This window comes from Diuraphis noxia, unplaced genomic scaffold, assembly GCF_037042655.1.
Source record: "Diuraphis noxia isolate RWA-SAM2 unplaced genomic scaffold, SU_Dnox_SAM2 contig0001, whole genome shotgun sequence".
NCBI lineage: Eukaryota > Metazoa > Arthropoda > Insecta > Hemiptera > Aphididae > Diuraphis > Diuraphis noxia.
Genome location: NW_028301711.1, coordinates 18,777,301 through 18,795,354, shown reverse-complemented (window position 1 = coordinate 18,795,354; position 18,054 = coordinate 18,777,301). Strand labels below are relative to the sequence as shown.

The 18,054-nt window shown below is 26.1% G+C and overlaps 2 pseudogenes; one reads left to right on the top strand and one right to left on the bottom strand.

Annotated features, from left to right (window-relative positions):
* Positions 1-6,826: 6,826 nt before the first annotated feature.
* Positions 6,827-9,441, top strand: LOC149060166 (uncharacterized; annotated as a pseudogene).
* Positions 9,442-15,114: 5,673 nt separating this feature from the next.
* On the bottom strand, positions 15,115-17,156 carry LOC149060165 (uncharacterized; annotated as a pseudogene).
* Between the last annotated feature and the right edge of the window lie 898 nt (positions 17,157-18,054).

The following is an 18,054-nucleotide window of genomic DNA, read 5'->3' as shown; positions in this document are numbered from 1 at the left end:
TTAATAAAATTATTCAAACATAGACTATCAAAATAAATAAAAAATAATATATTGATATTACACTACATTTAGAAGTAACGACTAATTGTAAATTATTTAACATTTACCTAGAACTTAATTATTTAGCCGTGTATATGTATTTTTAAAATATACACAATGATTTTGTATATATTACAATATGTTTTGATTTTATTTGATACCTAACAAAAAAGAAATTGCTGTGTATTCACATGACTTCTTGATTAATTTTGTTAGTTACAATATGCAATAAAATAATGGTAGGTTAACTAAATGTTATGACTAAACAGTGAATAGAAACATAACTTAGTACAATATGAACAGAATCATAGATGGATATACTATACCGAAATAGTATAAACACATCGATTAAAAACAAACATACCTACTATATTATAAGGTTAACTGACACATAATTCACACGTTTAAACGTTTTTAGTATTAATCGCCGCTAAATTAAAACGGTTTAAATGCTAAAGTTTTTCCACAATCCAGTATCTCGGTAGGATGTCCCAGTAGGTTAGGCGTTAGGCATTAGATGTTAGGGTATAGGGTTCGATCCCGGCGGCGGAGAATAATAGATTTGACAGATTTTTCTCCGACTTCTTAAGGAAAGAAGGAGTTCTAATGATAACAAAATTAATTGATTTAATTTGTTTGATCTTTTTTTTGTATTTTTTTTAATTTACCGATGTCCTAATGTTTTTTTCGTTTTTTTTTTTTTTTCATAATTTTCCAATGTTCTAATGATCATAATTTGTCACTCGAATTACTGTTGCATATTATACCTACAATAAATACTTGAATACTAGGTAGTCCGTGTTTTTAGTCTGTTATATTTAATAACTACGCGTGATCTATTTATTGATATCAATGATATCGATAAAAGTGTTTTTGAAAATACTGTGGTCTCTGGATATCGCTTAGTACCGTTAATCACTTCGCATCTTATATCTACGCGTACATCGTATTATTTATTAATTAATTAATAATAATAAAATTGTTAGTTGTAGGACTAGCTAAGTTATTGCGGTGGCTCATTTAAATAACATAGCCACCTGAGATCTTTTGCATTTTTTTCGAATTTTATTTAATTATTTTTTGTTATATTATTACTTAGTTCTTTTTTTAGTGAAGGTTGCTCCACCATCACTGAAAACCAATTAGAGCTATATGCCTAAATGTATTTGGATATCCCACAACGACGATAAATGATAATTGATGGGTACCTAACCATTTACGATCCGTCTTCCATAATAAACCGTTTTCAAGAAAAAAAAAACCATTTAATTAAGCTATGTGTGTGTATACTGTATAGTATACAAAATAGTATATAGTAGTATATAATATAAAATAAGCCATTGGTTACACTAAATAAATTCCAATTCCTTAAAACATACAATATGTTGTCTTCAGTATTATTCAATAACCTATAGGCTACACAACTACCAGCAGTAATTTGTTCGAACTTATGATGACGTATATAATTTTAATATAAGTTAGGTTCGATGATATAGGTATATAAAAAAAATTTACTATATAGGAACACCTTGAAGAAAAACACATATATAAAAGGAATATCTTTTATATTACTCATTTCATCAATGCAAATGTAACAGAAACACATTAAAATAAATCATCATTGTATTAATACTTATTACTAATTTGTGACTAAACCATAGGTACTCTGTTAATCATAAGAATTTCTACACGGCATGCACACCATTTTATTTGTGATATTCATTAATTTCTTAATTCACTTAATACTTTATTATTATTCATCGTGAATTTCTATTGCGAATTGCGTGTTATTTATAAAATTGACTGTCTATATGATCAAATGCTATTGGTTTATCAGATTAAATACGTTTATATGCGTTTTGTTATTCATATATTTTTCGTGAACAAAATAGATATATATCTACTACCAAAGTAGCGCAGTTTTATTTATTGCCGTGGAACAGAGGGTCTGCAATCCACTGCAGGTGGATTGCCTACCTGATAAGCTGCTGCACATATGTTAATCGATATTCACTTGGGGAGATTAACTTGCTAGACACCAAAACATGGATTTCAAATTGAAGATTTTTTACATACGAAAAAGCATCGGACATGCGACGAGAGGCCGTATAATTCAATGGCTGGTATATAATATATATATATGTGTGGTGTGTATGGTTTACGTTACTTCTCTGTGTATGATAAAATTTGCTTAGGGTTTATCATGGCGAATACAATCATGTGTGCTCTAAAATGTTTATAATAATATATTATGCGTGTACAGAATAGGTTTATACTACCAAAGTAGCCGAATTTCATGTATTGCCGCGGAACAGAGGGTCTGCAATCCACCGCAGGTGGATTGCCTACCTGACAAGCTGCTGCATATATGTTAATCGATATTCACTTGAGGAGATTAACTTGCTAGACACTGAAACATTGATTTCAAATTGACGATTTTTTACATACGAAAAAGCATCGGACATGCGACGGGAGGCCGTATTATTCAATGGCCGATTTCCATAGGCCATAGGTGATGTGAGAATATATCTAGACACTCAAACTCGAAATTCAAACATTCCCGCCTTCGTAACGCGTTCGCCAAGCATTATCAGAAATCCTTATCACCTCCTCAAATTTTTGTTTTTAAACAGGAACAATTTTTATATGTAAAACTACGACGACATTGTCGTCACTAGCCTCCACCGCCCACTTCAGCGAGTCTCACCTATCCCCCGAGTTTCAGGACAGCGAGTTTCCGACAGCAGCTAGTGTTTTAATAAAACAACTTTTTAAAGAATTACATTTTTTACATTTTGCAGACAATCTTTTTAAATTATTTTTAGTGATAATTATATGTGGATTAATATTATCTGTTTTTTGTTTACATTTAACACAATATACATTTTCCATTTATAAGAATTAAATTTATATAATTTTTAACTATATTGTATACTTGTAACCGTTAAGTTGTGTCTGTTTTAAGTATTTTTCTCTAGGGAAAAAGTTAATAGTTTCTTTAAATTCTACTTCTTTTAAACATATAACTATCCTCAATTATTTTGTTATACAACAATATTAATTTATTATAAAATTTATAACGAATTCTGTATTCTATAATTCTTTCATTAAGCTTATAAGATTTTTCAAAAATGTCTACAATTCCACTTGATAATGAAAACATTGTTGATAAAGGTGATAAAAAATATCCAATTGGCCCAATTGTACTCAGAAACAATTTTAAAGCTATTAAACAAAAACTGACTTTTGTATAATAATTGTAACTTTTTCTATATACTAACAATTTTTTTTTTAAATACGTTTTCATTTAAATATGATTATTTATAATAACTATAATTGAAAACGCGGCCCTTTTTCGGGGACTCGTTAAATTTATGATTTCAGGATTAAATAAGCGACAAACTCACTATTTTTTATTTCATTGCCATCTTGATCAGAGATAAATAATTTAATATATTTAAAATCTATTACATTTAGAGGAATATATTTAATATCATTACAGCTATATATTGTCCTTCAACATCACATTTGATTACAGATAAGATATCATCATCTCTATGTAGATATTGTTTAATTTTATGGTTAGAAATAGATTTTTCAATTATGTCACAATGTATTTCCAAAAGTTTATTTACAAAATATTGACCATGTATACTATCCGCCCCAATATGATTATAGACATATTTATCATCAAATCCTAAACTAAGTCTTAGATTTTCATCCAATAAATAATAATCCTTAGATGTAATTGTTATATAGTTATTTGTTTGTTGGATTTTTATATTAGATGGTAGTAATTTATTTAATTGATCAATACTGTAATTTTTCTTTTCTATTACAGTTTTGATATCTTTTGTTTCAATGATCCCATTTATATCTTTTAAGAATCTTTGTGTGTAAAATGTTGGAGTTTTAATCCTACTACTGTGTAAGCAATATCAACACCTAATTCTGCTCCTTTCCCTTTAGGCCATGTTTTATTTATAGGAATCATCTGTTTTTTTAAAGTCTCCAATGTAATCAAAGCCTAAACAATTTGATAAATATTCATCAAAACATAGACCGATTGAGGCTGTAATGTTTATGAAACCTTCAATTAATTTAAGACTTATTTTAGGAAAATCCTCCACAAATTTAGCTCTGAATGAATTAAATACATTTTCAATTTCACTTAATGAATATACACCTATAATATTGTACCAAACGAGATTTGACCATTTCGACCTAATCTAAATTCACATTGTTTCTCTATATTTATATATTTTTCATCTGAAGTAGGATACTAAATTATTCTTTTGTTACTTGTCTTTATAAAATTTAGATCTTTAAAACCCAGATATTTTTTTAAGTTTTCATTTACATTATAGTAACATGGGGATTCAATTTTAACCTTTTTATCAACAAAAGATATAACTAAGGGACTGATTAATTAATTTAGTTGCTCTTTAGTATACTGGCCATTATTGATATTAATTATGTTATTGTTAATTGTAATTTGGCAATCTTTTTCAATTTTAATTAAATTATTAGAACTGGCAAACGAGAAAGCATAAAGTCCAATAGACATATTTTGATTTTCATTATGTATGTAATGTTCTAGATAGATAGATCCGTTTATGATTTTAATTTATTTAATTTATTTGACAAAAATTTGTTAGTAAGTTAACTAAGTTATTCAAATTCTATCAAATGGATTGATTTTCCATCATCAAGAACTTTTTTACCTTTATATATGATATACATCTCACCATTATCTTGTCTAGGTATATCTTGTTTAGAGATTGTGTTAACAAATCTGTAAGGTAATAAAAGTATATGTTTATTATCTAACAAAACAGAAACTCTTTCTCCATATTTTGTTGTTATTTTTTTAAATGATGTTATTCTACTTTTTCCATTGATATTTAGATCAGATAATTGTATATATTTGTATGTGAAATATTCTGTATTAAATTCTTTTAGTAAATTATCTACAACAGTATTTGGAATATCTGCTTCAAACTCTAAATGATGGTATATATCTCCATTATCAAACATTTTTACATATCTGTAATAAATGTAAAACGTATTCCACCGAAAATCATTCATTTCATATAGATTGTTAGAGATAATTGTTAAATATCTATCTGGTAAAAAGAGTTTATATTTATTATCCAACACAACAGATACTTTATCCTGTCCATTGGTGCTAATAATTTACTTGAAACTGTAGGCTGGGATTTGAACTTTTTTGTTTAAATAAAACCGTTTGCAGAGGTAAAAAGCCTTTTTTTAAATTTTATTCATCTCTGGAGTTGTATGAGTGAATGTTTGTTTTATGTATTGATCAGTTACTTCATCTGAATGATGATTATCTGAAAAAAAAATTATTTTAATTAAGTAATTGATTTTATCCACTAATTCTAAAAAAACTAACTCATCTCATTTCTATCATGATTAGGAAGCTCATATGTTTTATCAATGTCGCTGTCGTCTTCATTATCTATAATTTCTTTACTACTGTCTTTAAATTTAAAAAAAATATATTAAAAAACGAAGAACTGGTACAATTTTCAGTTGAATACCTGATAAAACTTGATGATCAGATTTAATGATATTGTTTCTTCTATTATAAATTGTATGTGACTGGCTCTTAGACTGACAGTTATTCATATTTTCATGATCTTCATAACTTAACCAATGACCAAAAAGTATATATACAATGTTTAAATAATAAAAACCGTAACACAAATATTAATATAATATATTCAAGCCTGGAACTACCTGATAAAATATTAATAGGTTTGATTTTTTTACTATTGCTGGACTCTGATAGGCTATTAGAATGATTTTCTTCAAGGCTTTTATTTTTATTTTCATCATCAGTATCTAAGAAAATACAAAAACTATTTAATAACATATTTTGAAATAGTAAAATCATAACACAATATTATTATGAATTCACGCCTGAATGTAGGTACCTGATAAAACTTGACCACTAATGTTGATAGATTTGTTTTTTTTAGTTTTGCTTGACTCTGGTTGGCTATTAGAAAGATTTTCTTTAAGACTTTTATTTTTATTTTCATCATCAGTATCTAAGAATTACAAAAATATTAAACACATTATTATATAACAACTTTAAATATATATGTAAGGTATAAATGAGAAACCAATAAAAATTAATATATTAGACACCTGAGAAAACTGGAGGGCTAATAGATCTTTGAATATGTTTGTTGGAACGGTGGTTAGTCTGACTATCTTCAGCTGAAGTATACTCTTGATAACACAATATTATGTAGGTAGTAATAATAAAAATGTTAATAGTGAATACACCTAGGTAATAAGAACCTAAACATATAACAAAATAATTTTAACATTTCAGATTACAAAATATAATTATATAACTTAAGATTATTTTTAACTGTTAAAACTAACTTAATGGGAGTTCAAGAGTTCAAGTTCTTGTTGGTCTCTCCTACGTTTTGTTCTGTACTGGTGTACAAAAATATATACAAATTTTATGGAACCTTAAAAAAAAAAGATATAATATATGGTCACAATAACTAATTTAATTTGGGTTTTCTACATAACTACGAGTATATTATACTAAATACTAAAAAAAAAATAGTATTTTGTATAATTATCTTATCTTGTTAAAACGTTTCAAAATATTTATGGTGATCATTTAATCACACATAATATACGTGGACTTCTACACATTTGTGACGACTATCGTCGGTTTGGACCTCTTGATTTATGTAGCTTTTTTCCCTTTGAAAATTTCATGAAGTCTCTAAAATCCATGTTACGTAAACATGAAAAACCATTAGAACGGGTAGTTAAAAGGCATGAAGAAAAGTGTAAAAATGAAGTGATCAAAACTGATTTTTTACAAGATGTTATTCTGAGCAATGAACATTTCGATGGCCCATTAGTAGAAAATACTTGTGGTCCTCAATATTTAAGAGTTGAGATTCAAAATAAAATAAATATAAATACTAAAAAATCTTAAGTTATATAATTATATTTTGTAATCTGAAATGTTAAAATTATTTTGTTATATGTTTAGGTTCTTATTACCTAGGTGTATTCACTATTAACATTTTTATTATTACTACCTACATAATATTGTGTTATCAAGAGTATACTTCAGCTGAAGATAGTCAGACTAACCACCGTTCCAACAAACATATTCAAAGATCTATTAGCCCTCCAGTTTTCTCAGGTGTCTAATATATTAATTTTTATTGGTTTCTCATTTATACCTTACATATATATTTAAAGTTGTTATATAATAATGTGTTTAATATTTTTGTAATTCTTAGATACTGATGATGAAAATAAAAATAAAAGTCTTAAAGAAAATCTTTCTAATAGCCAACCAGAGTCAAGCAAAACTAAAAAAAACAAATCTATCAACATTAGTGGTCAAGTTTTATCAGGTACCTACATTCAGGCGTGAATTCATAATAATATTGTGTTATGATTTTACTATTTCAAAATATGTTATTAAATAGTTTTTGTATTTTCTTAGATACTGATGATGAAAATAAAAATAAAAGCCTTGAAGAAAATCATTCTAATAGCCTATCAGAGTCCAGCAATAGTAAAAAAATCAAACCTATTAATATTTTATCAGGTAGTTCCAGGCTTGAATATATTATATTAATATTTGTGTTACGGTTTTTATTATTTAAACATTGTATATATACTTTTTGGTCATTGGTTAAGTTATGAAGATCATGAAAATATGAATAACTGTCAGTCTAAGAGCCAGTCACATACAATTTATAATAGAAGAAACAATATCATTAAATCTGATCATCAAGTTTTATCAGGTATTCAACTGAAAATTGTACCAGTTCTTCGTTTTTTAATATATTTTTTTTAAATTTAAAGACAGTAGTGAAGAAATTATAGATAATGAAGACGACAGCGACATTGATAAAACATATGAGCTTCCTAATCATGATAGAAATGAGATGAGTTAGTTTTTTTAGAATTAGTGGATAAAATCAATTACTTAATTAAAATAATTTTTTTTTCAGATAATCATCATTCAGATGAAGTAACTGATCAATACATAAAACAAACATTCACTCATACAACTCCAGAGATGAATAAAATTTAAAAAAAGGCTTTTTACCTCTGCAAACGGTTTTATTTAAACAAAAAAGTTCAAATCCCAGCCTACAGTTTCAAGTAAATAAAGATGTTATATTAAATATTTTTAAATTTCATTAATGGATACTAAGTATTAGTATTTTGATGTAACATAATAATTATACTAATTCTATAATTTCATTGACATATTTATTTTTATTTATCTTTAATTTGTCACTCAATATGGTTCTTCATATTAAAAATCTAATCGATAGATCTCGCTAGAATTTTTTAGCTACAAAAAAAATGTGGTGAAATTGCATGTCATCGAATTTTCTTCAATAGTCAATTAAGTCTTAGCACAGCATCTTGAGGTTTGATTTCACTTCTTTATTTACCAAAATTCAAGTACAAAATTTGTACTCCAATCCATTTAAGTAAAGCACAGAAGACTTTTTTACTTCTCCGAAGTTTTTTTTGGAGATTCAATATACACCTGAATCAAACATAATAGTATGAAAAGATTTTACTCAACATAATACGAACACTAGAATTTCACTCCTATGATAATACATTCATTTATATACTTAATAATCTGTTTGATATATTGGGTTCACAGGTTTTGATAATTCATATCAAAATTCAACAAAATCTGATGTATTGGAAATGCAATATTCAAATTTAAATAATGATACTAGTAATTTAGTTTAAAATTTACTCAGCCAATAAATCTAAATAATAATACTAATATTTTCTTTTTGGAGTTTGAAAGTTTTGTCAAATCATCATTAACCAATCTGAAGTATGATTTAAAACTCCTTTCTTATTCGATTGATTCCTTGAAAACGATTATACAAACCGTTAAAGTCAATACCTTACACATTTCATCCATTAATGCAGAACATATTAATGCTTTGGATATCCAAGAGTTGATATGGCCAATATCAAATTCAACGCAATTAGATGCTAGTGAAAAAATTTTGACAAACCTTGACATAAGAAAAAATGAAGTAAGATGTTCTTACATATATTTTAATAAAAAATTATATATCATTGTATCTAACAGCAGTTTGAGCAGTTTGTATTTATTAAAATATTTTTATGGAATTATATAATTATATGATTTTATTTTAGGTACGACTGTTGTCAAGATTAGTGGGGAAAACTGTTTCAGAATCAATTCGGCGTATGATGTCAAAAATGTTTGAAGATTCTTTTCTCCAGAACTATTCCTTTTTGGGTTTTTAAGAAAAATCTAAATTTTACGGATTAAACTGTTGTCAATTACCCTTTGGTAATACTATTTTTTCATGACCCAAATTTGATATTATTATTTTTAGAAATATTTATATAATACTATTTACAATTACTTATTTATAACATATAGTATATCATTATTTTAAAATGAATGTTTTATTTTTGTATTAGACTGATTGACCTATATATAATTAAATTTAAAGTCTAAGGTATCTGCCAAGTTTTTTTCTTGTAGAAAAATATTTATATTTAAAGAATTTATTTTAAAATCTAAAATGTACATATAACTTGCATTAGAATAATGCCCTTACTAATATTTTTACTTTAATATATAAAAAAAAACACAGATGAATTGGTTTTTTTTAAATGTAAAGTACCTATTGTATATTATGTGTGTTTGCATAAGGATACATAGTTCTTTTAATATTCTAGGTTTTATTAATTGAAATTTATTTTTTAAATTTGTAGTATATATATATATATTTTTCAGATGCTTTAAGAAATGAAAATAAATTTAATGCAACTCCTGATCATGAAATTTCAACAGGGGTAGCCAAGTGGTTAGCACAGGCAACTACGTTTATGTTATTATTTATATTAATAATACATAACAATATTACCATGTACTATACTATCAAACAGCATACTCGAGTTTTAAGAAAAAAAAAACTAACCCTGTACATGCTTTTAAAAATAAACAAAAAAATAATTATAATTTCTGGACAATAAACATGATAACTCCAAAAATGAATTTTTGTTTTTAGTTTGAACTCTGATAAATATACAAATAAATATATTAAAATAAGCTTAGTAAGTGTATAGAAGTCATAATTTTTTCCACTAATAATATTCAGCTGTATGTAGTTAAAATATATTATTTATGAATTTTGTTTATTCTTCAGTAATATTTCTACTTTAACCACTTAGTTTTATGTTAACTGAAAAATTAAATTGTTATTCATTTCAGTTTACATAAAAACTAGCTATCATACCTTAAAGATAGGTAATAATATTAGTCGTCATAGTAGAATGTAAACACATTTAACTACATAATAAATAATATAAATTTATAGTATTAGGACCATCCAAATAATCCTTAACTTGTTCACACTCTGAGTCAGTTTCAAAAGCAAGAATACCGTCTAAGTTATCGGCTTTTAGTGCCTGTTTCTCAATAAAAAAAATCGGGATCTATATTATCGTCGGAAAATTCTGATTCTGAATCAAACGACTCATCAAGTCCATCATAGGTATATAAGTTTTCCACTTATAGCGTACATGTTAAACTTACTCTAAATATTTTATATAATAAAATGAAATAAATATAAACCAAACAACTAAGATCTGACTAGAGTCTACAAGACTACAACCTTATAAACAACATTACCTACTATTAATTATTCAAACAGGTAAATAATTTAAATTTAACAATATTATTGTTATCAAAACAAAAAAATGATGATAGTATAATATTATGCGATAGCACGTGTTAAATACAGTATAGGCAACATTCATGGCAAAACTAAGACAGCACCGGGGTTGTCTGGTTTTTCGTCGGAAAACAAAAAACCAGGTAGCTCAAAAACCATAATAATTTCGGCTGCATCCTAGTTCCGTCCCCAGAACCTATTTTCATACCAATTCAGTTCCAGTTAAAAAAAAGGTATATACTAATTCCGTCCGTAAATTAATCATTTTTATAATTTAGTTTTAATAATTTGTATAGTTATTGTTATTATATAAAACGCATAAAAAAAAACATATGAGTATTCATAATATTTACATTTTCATAAGTCAATCGTAATAATAAGTAGTATGAAAAGGTATGTTCTGAAACCTCACCCTCACCCTCACCCGGACACACACCCTCACCCTAGCCCTCCGGTAGCGTACGTGTGTGACGTATATTTACCCCCTTCCCCACCACCACCACACACTATTAATTCTCTTAAAAATAATATCGCTCTAGGTTCAGATAAAGTTAGTGTTGAGTTTTTAAAATCCAAACGAAAAATAATATCTGACCCTTCAGCATGTATGTTTAATTTGTATGTTGAAAATAATTATTTTCCGAGTGAATTTAAACACGCCGATATTGTTTCCATATATAAAAATTTTGGAAGCAAGTTAGATCCTAATAATTATAGACCAATTTCATTAATATCTAATATTGCTAAAGTTTTTGAAAAATGTATTTACACGAGAATAATAAATTTCTTAAATAAAAATAATATACTTTCTGGTTTTCGAGAAAAAAAAAGCACAGAAGACGCAATATCTAAATTAATTTCACATATTAAAACTGACAAAAAATATAAGCTTGTTGTTTTCTTGGATCTAAAAAAAGCATTTGATACTTTTGACCATGATATTTTGTTATCGAAAATGGATAATATGGGAATAAGAGGAGTTTCTCACAAATTACTTAAATCCTATTTAGAAAATCGAACATGTTGCTCAAAAATTGGTAAAACAAAATCTGTAAAGAAATTAATTACTTGCGGTGTTCCACAAGGAACATGTCTTGGTCCTTTACTCTTTATTATTTATATTAATAGTTTGACGGGTATAAAATTAAATGGGAATTTAATACTTTTTGCAGACGATACTGCTTTAGTAATAGACGCAGATAACCCAAATGATCTATATCGAAAAGCAAATAACGATCTTCTTAAAATAAAAAATTGGCTAATAGAAAACAAATTATCACTTAATATTTCCAAAACAAAATATATAGATTTTTCGGAAAAAATAGACAAGAGTAACAATTTAATAATTCATAATTACTATTGTAAAAATATTTGTGAATGTCGGAATCTGGAAATTGTTGAGCAATATAAATACTTAGGTTGTATAATCGATCGCGAATTGAATTGGAAATTTCAGATCGAAAAAATTATTTCGAAAATTAATAAATCATTACCTGTTTTTAATGTAGCAATAGAATCGAGTTTTAAAAAATCTGTGTACTCTGCTCTAATTCAATCCCATTTACAATATGCTATAACTATTTGGGGAGATTCCTATAATTTAAACCAGCTTCATAATTTACAAAATTCTATTACTTCCAAATTTAACATAAAGGATATTGTCTCCGTGAATGACCTTTTAAATCACAAATTGAAAAAAGAATTTTATGAATTTGATTATTTAATATTGCAATACCTATTTTGAAATATTTACGAGTTACTAATAGGTATATTTGTTCATGTGTCGCTTAATATATTATGGTACTAATAATGTACTATGCATTTTTTTTAACTACTTTAATTTTAATTCTAAATTTTACCAATAATTTTTATATACCACTCAGTCACGCACACACACTCATTAAATATCTAACGTTATCGTTCCGGAAATATCTCCGGTGTCGATTCAGAATAATATTTTTGCAACAACATTATCACGTTATTCGCTTCCGTTAATGTAATGTCATTGTATGTATCATCGTATATTGTTAAATAAAAATAATAATAATAATAATAACATTAAATTTTAAAACTGAACATTAATCGTTGTCGATGTCGTATATATATTGCTGTGTGTATGTATGTATCATCTTTAAATATTATTTTATTAGTTTTAAATATCAACGTAACAACGTGGACATAAAACGTTGACGGTTGAACGATTGACATGAAGACGTTAACGTTTTACCAATAATATTTTTTTACTGTAAATCCTCATCTTCAAATAATTTTTTTTTCTTTTCTTTATTTAAAATAATATCAACGTAACAACGTAGATTTTCAACGTGAGACGTTGGACGTTGGAAGTTAAGCGTTTGCGTTTCTACGTTGTTACGTTTTTTTGTTAAATTTTGGGATTGGAAATTATACTTGTGCATTTTTCGTTCGGATCTTATTACAACATAAAAAAATCAAAATAGTGTGTTGGTCAGTTCTTATTGGAACACTTTTCCCCCCTTTCGTTTGCCATGGTTTAGCGTCAATTCGCTATTTTATGGCAAATTTCAGGGGAGAGTGCCGGCAGACTACCAACGACTTCTTTATACGGCCGGCGAGTGTGAATTAATTATGCTCGTCGATCGTATTTAATAACTAATTAAATTGTTCTAGAATATCCGATAGACGTCATACATTATCTACGGATTTCCTTATATAAGTAAAAATACCACATAGATAATTATAATAAAATATTTGTTGACCTACATATTATTTCTACATACATTTATTTTAAATATTATTACTATAATGTATAATCTACGCAAAAAAATAATACGTTAAAAACATATATTATATTTGTATTGGTATATTGGGACTTGAAAATAATATAAAATGATTTTTTGAACAATCGTATTCTAAAACACGATCCCATGGATGATAATCTATGTATTATCAAATTTTTTAAATACAAACTCAATTTTCGAATATCTACATTTCGTTAGTGTAATTAACCCGAATTATTGTCTTTATTCTATAAACGAAAAATTAAAGACGTGCTGGTATGTTATATAACTAATAACGATTTCGAATTATAGCCACTTTTCTATAAAATGGAAAAGATAAAGGCGTGCTGGAGTGTTACTCAATATATCTACTCTATAAATGAGTAGATGTATATGTTAAGGAGTAAACGTTATTAAGATTATTATGCTTGCGCAATGTGATATTCGAAAATATTATGTATTAAATATATTAATTATAGGATTATATTTTTCAAGAAAAACATATCTTGAAATTAATATTGCAGATAATAATACTTAGAAGAAAAAATAAATTATAGGATTGTTCTAAAAATAATTTTATGATCGTTAAAATTAAGTTAACATTGTTAAATTAAATTACAATAATTTTTCAAATGTAATCAAATGTTTTTTATGACCATTTGTCAATATTTCCATCCCGTTATAAATAAAAAAGTAATTGTTATCCAAATTAAGATCTTGAACATCTTTGTTTGTTAATTTTTGAAAGTCTATCGGGTAGAACTAGTTTAAATTCATTATCTAAAACAACAGTTAATTTTTCACCATATTTAGTTTTGATAAATTCGAAAGAAGATGTGTGGTATTTTTTTCTGATTTCCAATTCGCTAAATTTTACAAATTTTAAATTACTCCAGGGAATATCTAAAAGTGTCTTAAGTTTTCCCATTTTTATTTGTTTATTTATTTATTTAATTATATAAAACAAATTGTCTTTATGTAATAGTATTGAGCGGTACATTCGTCTTCAATTTTTAAAATATTTAAATTTTACTAATTGTATAATAAGTTTATTTTTCAGCTACAAACGATTTAAACAGAATCCGGCATCCGACGAACAGAACTGCGAAATGTACGAGATAATTCCTGCAATAAAATTCTATAAAATTTCAATTTTAATAATGCAACATTATTAGAATTATCATATAGTTATATAAGAAAATAAATAAAATAATAGGAATATATTAAATTGAACAGAAAACTCTTAATTCTTTATTATTACTAGGCGTAATCTTAAACAAATCTAATTGAATTTTTATTTTGTAATTAAAATCTATTGGTGTTTCTTTCATTGATTTCTCCATCCAATAATTCGATACGTAAAAATGTCCCATATTTTCAATAACAAATATAGGTATATATATCTTTTCCACGATATTTCGTTTTAACAATTGCTCTTATTATTAATTGTACTTTTTCACCAATTGTTTCTAAACGCTTACATTCTTTTACCGAAGATGTTTTACCAATAAAATCTTCCATTCTTCTTGAATCTAAATTTTCTATTGTATTTTGGTTGTATTCAAGAGCTTTACCTTTATCTCCCCAAATTGTCTTATCAACATGTAAATCAGAAATACAAGGAAAACGATTTCCGTTATAGCTAGTATATCCATTAGTCTCTAAAATCATAAAATGTTCATCTTTAGGTAAATAAACAATTTCTTGTCTATTAAAAAATAGGAAGCAAAATCCCTTTTCCTTTAAATATTGTTTATTCTTATAATTATCAATAAAAAAGTTTTTGTGTGCTCCCTTAATATACCTTACAGAAAATTAATTGTTTTCTTCTACCAAAACACCTACAGTAGGATATTTTAATCTATTATCTACCATAAATGCATATAATTTATATTTATTCTTATCGCCCAACTGTATCCATTTTAATCTAAAATATTCCAAGATTTTACTTTCTATTTTTTCTCTCTTTCACCTATCATCCAACATTTTTAAATTTTCTTTTTTTGTTTCGTTTAAGAATTGTAATCTTCTTTCTTCTTCCTTAATATTTTGGTGTTCTAGTTTGTGTTTTTTCATAGATTTTAAATATATAGGATTAAGATTATAAACTTCCTCAATCACATACGGATATAACTTACTTGATATATTTGTCTTTTTTTCTTAAAACCTCGGGTATTACATTTTTAGTTGAGCTTAATCCTAACTCTCCAATATCTATTATTTTATTAATACTAGAATACAATGTTGTACTTTTTGTAAAATAAGTTTTTCCTTCTTTTAAAAAAAAAACATTTTTGGATTATAGATATTTTTCCATTTTCTTCATTAGTTATTTCTATATAATTTACAGGCAGCATTTTAAAACTAAAGGCAGAAAGAACATATTTTATAACTTTTTCTTCTTTTTTACTATCTTTAGGTAGTTTAATGTTAATTCCAGTCAATTTACTAGTATTCTTATTTGCCCAGTAAACATAATTTAATCGTTTCGATGTAGTATCTACAACACAACAACTATTCTCCAAAGTGTCTGTCAGTTTCTTCCACATTCTAGAAATTTATACAGAATAAAAAGGAGCTTTAAGGAAAAAAGAAATATTTTTTTCTAATATTTTCAAACAATGCAATGGATTATACTTTTCGTCTATATCAAAATCATTATTAGCATAATTATAAATAGTTGCTTCCATTCTTGTAATTCCGTTTTTCCGAGCTAATTCACTTCCAAAAGTTTCCTTCAATCTCTTATCCGGACAATTTATAAAATTTATAAAATGATTTCCAAGTTGTTTTTTTACGCCAGGACTTGTCATTTGACAAATAAATTTATTATATACTTTTACCCTAGAATTTTCATTCAACCATGTTAAACAGTCTATTCCTACTGTTTTGTTATTATCTACAATTATATTATCTTTTTTAATATTTTTTCCAGGTAAAGAAAAATGGAAACTTGAAACTAAATATTTAATCATTTCCTCTTTATTAAATATTCCTGCAATATCTAGTGTAATATCTAGATCTAATAAGTAATAATTGTCTTTTTTCAATCTTTCTAATATTTTTGGAAGTTCTTGTAATAATGTTTTTATTTTTACATCGGCTAATTCAACTTTAAAAGGAATAAAAACTGGATTTTCATACTCTTTATATTTTTCTAAGTCAACACCAATAACTTGTTTTACACCCGAAGCTGTTTTAATATCGGAATTTAGTAAATATAACTTTTCAGTTTTTTGCTTTGCCCTGCCAATTTAAATTCAGAAAAATTCGATCTTAAAATGCTATTATATCCACCGCAAGCTGATTTCTTAACTAAAAAATGTCCGTTAATTGGCTTCCCATCGCAATTACTAAAATCTAATATTTTTGCTATCATAATGTTATCGCAGAAGGGTTCAGTTATTTTTTTTAAATCTTGCAATCTCTCCTCTCCGTTTGTATAGATTATTTCCCCAACATTAGTAACTAAATTATTGTTGTTTGCATTCTCTGTTAAAATCCAAAATAATAATCTCTCCATAGATGGTTTAACTTTATTTCCAAGTATTCCTGCAATACAGTGCATATTACTAGTTGACATTTAATGTTTAACTAGTTTAAAAAAAAAAAAACTCAATTTCCTTATTTTTATTCTATTAATGTAATATTTTTTATTCTATTAATGTAATATTATTTTTTTAGGAATAAATAAATTTATGTTATTATTTCTCATATAATTCTTTACAAGTTTTGCTAGATTTTAGCTTCCAACTTTTGCAACAACTCTACCTTTGGTTATTCTACAGCCCAACACGCAAAATCTATGGCATAGTTCCTACAGCTTAAACATTTAACAACAACTCAAAAAGTCTATGGCAAAAGTTCAACAATTCAACAGAAACAGAATCTCTATGGAATATTTTAAAAATTGTATAACTTTTAATAAGCCTAAGGAAAAATTGTATATAAATATTATTGTTTAAACTAGCTGGTCGAAAGTATGGCTCGACTTTTTTTCTTAAATATGGAATATTTTAAAAATTGTATAACTTTTAAAAATCTAAAAAAAAAAAAATTGTTTTTGTTTAAACTAGTTGAAACTAGCTAGTCGAAAGTATGGCTCCACTTTTTTCTTAACTATATGAATGGAAAAATTATGACAGAATTTATAGGTTTAAGATCTAAATTATATTCACATACAATTTTAGATAGTGAAAAATAAAATAAAAAAGCTAAAGGTGTTAAAAAAAATGTAGTGGAAAATAAAATATGTTTTAATGACTTTAAGAATTGTTTATTTGATAAAACCCCAAAATATGTTAAACAAAATTTATTTAGAACAAAGAAACATGATATTTTTACTGTAGAACAAAACAAAAAAGCTTTAAGTGCTTATGATGATAAAAGATTTGTTTTGGAAAATGGTATTGATACTTTAGCTTGGGGACATCATAAAACAAATATAGATAGAAATAATTTTGTAAACCATCTTAATACAT